Raw genomic sequence first — 6,000 nt, forward strand, 5'->3', positions numbered from 1 at the left:
TGAGGATAGATCGAAGATGTTGGGACAGTTCTCCTGGAAAGAAGGAAGCTGAGAGGAGTTCTGATGGAAGTTTTCAAAATCATGAGTGTGCTGAACATTGTAGTTATGTAGAAGCTGCTTCTATTTGTAAAAGAGACAAGAAATAAGGGCATAGATTTAAAATTATGTCCAAATGAAGCAAGGGTGATGTGAGGAAGAAACCTTTTCACACAGTGAGTAGTTAGGGTGTGATAAGCACTGCCTGAAAATATGATGGAGGCAGGTTCCATTGAGAACATTGGATGGGTTTTGGAAAATAATGTGTGGGTAGGTGTGGCGAAGATTTAGAGGATTGGCACTAGATAATACAACACAATTAGTTAACAGAATAGTGCAGGTACAATGGGCTGAATGGTCTCCATCTGCACCATAATAATCCTGTGATTTTGGTCAGGGATGCTGTGCCTTTGCAGTCCATGGAGTGGATTATAGTTGAGAACACTTTGCTTTATTTACTGCTCTCTCCATCTGTTCAGCCACCTTCAATGCTCTGTGCACCCAGATCCCTTTGCTCCTGCAGTCCCTTTAGAATTGTGCACCATATTTTATATGGTTTTTCGGTGTTCTTCAAACCAAGGTTAATCAGCACACACTACTCTGCTTTGAATGTCATCTGCCACCTATCCTCTCAACTACCAATGTTTGGAGTTCCTCGCTGTCCTCTCACAGTTTGCAATTCTTCAAATTTAATGTCATCTGCAAACTTGAAAATAGTCCCCTAGACACCAAGATCATTAATGTGTATCAGGAAAAGAAAAGTCTCAGCACCGACCCATTGGGTACTGCATTATAAACTTGAAAAGTATTCCTTACTCTCTGTTTTCTATCATTCAGCTAATTTTGTATTCACATTGTCACTATCCCTTTTATCCCATGACCTATAACAGTCCTCACAAAACTATTGTGAGATACTGTATCAAATGACTTCTGAAAATGCACGTACAGGCCATTCTGTTATAATGCGTGTTACGTTAACATGAATTCGCTGTAACACGATTGACAAATTGGGAACACTGTTTCTAAAGCACAAACTGTGTGTGTTGGCAGTAATGGAATTACATCACCAACACTTTGTGCTGCTCCTAAAGCGCAGATTTTCTGTAATGTGATGTTGTACAAGAACGCAACCATTGTGTTATAGAAGAACTATCTGTATACCACTTCATAATTGTTACCTTCATCAACCTTTTCCATTCAAAGAATTCCAGCAAGTTAGTTAAACATGATTTCACTGACTGCTCCTAATTAACCCACTTTCTTCTACGTGACTACTGATTATATCCCGAATACTTGTTTCTGAAGGTTTCCCCACTACCAAAGTTAAACTGAATCTTTTTATTGAACAAGTCCAAAGGTACATGGTGTAAAAGCAGGCCTCAGAGAAAGGAGGGGAAACTTCTCCAGCAGCTTTTGCTGCCAAGAACTCTTCTCCTGCACCAAATTGATTTCCAAGTGGAATCATGCTTTCAAAGCAATTTTACAATTTTTAGGACAATAATGTTGTGTTGTCCTCGAAGGAAGAATTAAGAAGACATAAAAATGCCTTATGAGATGTTGCAATCACTCGACTTCAACCAGCTGATAATGTAATGAACAGGAACAGCACGGAGGATGTTTTATATATGAACAAGGAAGTAAATTCCATCAGACACCAACTCATTCACAGTCATTCATTAGAAAAAAGCTGTTGAAAGACTGATCTTGTAGAGGTAAGACTTTTCAAATGGGAGATTATCCACTTACTAGACGACAAGATTTTAGCTGCTCACTTTTCAGAATTGTGAGAAGTATGATATTTGCAATTGAAAGAAGGGGTTATACCTTAGTAGCCATTGGTATGTATTTGGAAATTAAGGAAGCTAACCATGCAATCAGCTTGTTATTGGTTATTCAGAAATATTTCTGGATACTTATGAAAAAACAGCTATAATTATTTATAATATAAAGTATTTTATTATTGGATTTGTCTTGAATCAATGAAATAACAAAGTGTAACATTGTACTGTAAAAACTACTTTCAACACTTGTGGTTAGTTCAATATATAATTATTTTAGCTTGGTGTTCCCATCCTATATCACATGTAGATGCAGAAGACAATTCAGTGGATTTGGACAACTCCAGCCCTACAAGTGGTGCTCATTCTAATGGTAGGTGGATATATAAGCAATCCCTTTGATATTGTGAGCACAGAGCTACTTTTGTCACAGTAATGATTGATCTATTTTATCTCGGTAACTATTATTGCTTGTTTTTATGTATTATAATTATAATTTATAATATGCTAAGCAATTGAGAGAAAAGATAAGAGAAAACTAACACCAATAACAATCACAAGAGAAAAAGTACTAACAAAACAAATGAGGATAAAGTTGGATAAGTCCCCGGAACCTGATGGTTTGCACCCGAGGATATTAAAGGAAGTAGCTACAGAGATAATGGTTGCACTCATAGTAATTTTCCAGGAATTATTAGATTATGGAAAGGTCCCAAAGGATTGGAAAAATACCAATGTAACACCCTTATCCAAAAAATAAGATAACTATCCATCAGTTAGCTTACTGTTTGCTATAAAGAAAATTATAGACTCTATTGTAAAGGATATAACTGTACAGCATTTAGGAACATCCTCGAAGAGGTAACAGGCAGGATAAAGGGGAATGAGATGAGGAGGATTTTTTTCTCTCAGAGTTTCGTGAATCTGTGGAATCTTTTACCACCGAAGGGCGAGGAAGGCGAGGTCATTAAGCATATTTAAGGCTGAGATGGATCATTAATCAGTAAAGGAATTAAGGGCAATAGGAAAAGGCAAGAAAGTGCAGTTGAGGATTATTAAATCTGCCACGATCTCAGTGAATGATGGTGCAGACATTTTGGCCAAAAAGCCTACGTCTGCTATTTTACATTATGATGCTTTCTATGTTCTATAAAAATGTTCATTATGCATACATTGTCAAGTTTATATAGTATTATATTTTCAAAGTAATTAATCAAATATTGGGATTGAAAAACAGCCATGAAGTTTCCATTTCATGTAAATAACATGTTTAGACTGTTTTTGTTCATTTAGAGAATTCAAGATATCAACACCGTTCTATGTCAAAAGTTAATGGGTGGCACTTCCTCTAAACACCTGAAATTGCATTTAATTATGCACCCTGGTACGGCCAGGCCAGGCTCCCTCAAAACATTTCAGGAAAGTGGCTCAAACCCTAACTTTGCAAGTTCTTTTAAACTGATATAAAGTGGATATTCCAAGAGAGATGCAGCTGGTCAAACCACTTAGTTTTAAACAAAACAGAATTTATTTACAAGACTACCAAATGAAACACAAACAAAAGAGAAGAAGATCCCAAATAACTTATCCTATCTGAAAACCCAACAGATTATCTCAACTTAATGATGGTGTTCCAAATACTTGCAACAATCCCCATAAACACCCCATGCACAAAAGGTAAAATCAGGGTCTTACAGGAGAGAAGTCAGAGGGAGAGTACTAGCATGGACCTGCTTCTTTAGATTCAGCAGCTTCACACTACTGCTAAAAACCAACCCAAACCAGAGAAAAACTGATCTGGGAGAACTGGCCACTCCCCTTTCATTGTACAGCTTGTTTTAGAGTAGAAAGCCTGTTTCCTGAGGCAGTATCTGTTAGATATAATCAAATTGGCCCTAAAACCCTTCAACCATAGACTTTATGGAGTCTGTGTCATTTACAACCAATCTGAATAAAAGGACAAGGACAGCATAACAGGATAGCTCCTTGTTAAAGGAACAGCTTTATCACAACCCACTTTGGAGAAAGTGAGGACTGCAGATGCTGGAGACCAGAGTTGAAAAATGTGGTGCTGGAAAAAACACAGCAGGCCAGGCAGCATCCGAGGAGCAGGAGAATCGACGTTTCGGGCATAAACCCTTCTTCAGCTCATTCCTGAAGAAGAGCCTATGCCCAAAACATTGATTCTCCTGCTCCTCGAATGCTGCCTGGCCTGCTGTGTTTTTCCAGCACCACGTCTCTCAACCCATTTTACCAATATCAATTTACACTTAAATTTCCCAGGTGGTTTTATTACTATAAGGCAAAAAACAAACATAAGTAAGCAGAAATCCATATAAATTGGAATGTGAGAAAATAAACTTGCACCCTATACTTGACCCACAAAAAGGTAACTCCCAGACATTTTGCATTTGGACAGCTGTTATTCAGCCATTCATACCTCATTTAGATACACAAAAAAAAACAAAATCAGAAATTAATGGAAAAATTCAGCAGGTCTGGCAGCATCTGTAGAAAGAAAGAGAGTCCATGTTTTGGGTCCAGTAATTCTTCTTCAGAACTCACCATGTTGAATATGTTTGGAGGATGAAGTGGAACTGGGAGTCAGGGCAGTTATGAGCCAGTGTGAGGTGGTGCTGATGGAGAGAGAGCGTGAGAGTGTACCTACCACAACACATGGCACTGAATGTGGATCTCAGAATATCCCAAGAACAGCTATCTGAAGAACATTGAGTGTCATCTAAATAGATCTTTTGTTCTTTGATTTAGCCATTATCACTCTCATTAGGCTGCTAGTGAAGGAGTCGTTTGTGGATATACTCATTTCAAACAGATATGCTGTTTTGGAAAATGTAGGGGGCGATGGATTCTCAGGGGAACGTAGCACGAACAGCCAGGTTTCTGGTATTGAGACTGGCTCTAATGCAACAAGGGTTACGTCAGCTTCCAAGAGATCAATTGTGTTAGGGGACTCTGCAGTCCAAGGTACAGACAGACGTTTCTATGGCCAGCAAAGAAAAAGTAGAATGGTGTGTTGTTTCTCTGGTGCCAGGATCAAGGATGTCTCAGAGACTGTGCAGAATGTTCTCACAGGAGAGAGGGGCCAGCAAGAGGTCATTGTCCACATTGAAACCAATGGCATTGGAAGGAAAAAGGTTGAGATTCTGAAGGGAGATTACAGAGAGTTAGGCAGAAATTTAAAAATGAGGTCCTCGAGAGTAGTAATATCTGGATTACTCCCGGTGCTATGAGCTAATGAGGACAGGAACAGGAAGATAGAACAGATGAACACATGGCTGAGGAGCTGGTGTATGGGAGAAGGATTCACATTTTTGGATCATTGGAATCTCTTTTGGGGTAGAAGTGACCTGTACAAGAAGGACGGATTGCACCTACATTGGAAGGGGACTAATATACTGGCAGGGAGATTTGCTTGAGCTGCTCGGGAGGATTTAAACTAGTAAGATGGAGGGCTGGGACCCAGCGAGATAGTGAGGAAAGAGATTGATCTAAGACGGGTACAGTTGAGAACAGAAGCAAGTCAAACAGTCAGGGCAGAGACAAGATAGGACTAATAAATTAAACTGCATTTATTTCAATGCAAGGGGCCTAACAGGGAAGGCAGATGAACTCAGGGCATGGTTAGGAACATGGGATTGCGATATCATAGCAATTACAGAAACATGGCTCAGGGATGGGCAGGACTGGCAGCTTAATGTTCCAGGATACAAAAAAGATAGAAAGGGAGGCAAGAGAGGAGGGGGAGTGGCATTTTTGATAAGGGATAGCATTACAGCTGTGCTGAGGGAGGATATTCCCCGAAATACATCCAGGGAAGTTATTTGGGTGGAATTGAGAAATAAGAAAGGGATGATCACCTTACTGGGATTGTATTATAGACCCCCTAATAGTCAGCGGGAAATTGAGAAACAAATTTGAAAGGAGATTTCATTTATCTGTAAGAATAATAGGGTCTTTATGGTAGGGGATTTTTACTTTCCAAATGTAGACTGGGACGGCTGTAGTGTTAAGAGTCTAGATGGAGAGGAATTTGTTAAGAGTGGGCAAGAAAATTTTCTGATTCAGTATGTGGATGTACCTACTAGTGAAGGTGCAAAACCTGACCTACTCTTGGGAAATAAGGCAGGGCAGGTGACTGAGGTGTCAGTGGGGGAGCACTTTGGGG

Source organism: Hemiscyllium ocellatum, chromosome 19 (assembly GCF_020745735.1).
Source record: "Hemiscyllium ocellatum isolate sHemOce1 chromosome 19, sHemOce1.pat.X.cur, whole genome shotgun sequence".
Lineage (NCBI taxonomy): Eukaryota > Metazoa > Chordata > Chondrichthyes > Orectolobiformes > Hemiscylliidae > Hemiscyllium > Hemiscyllium ocellatum.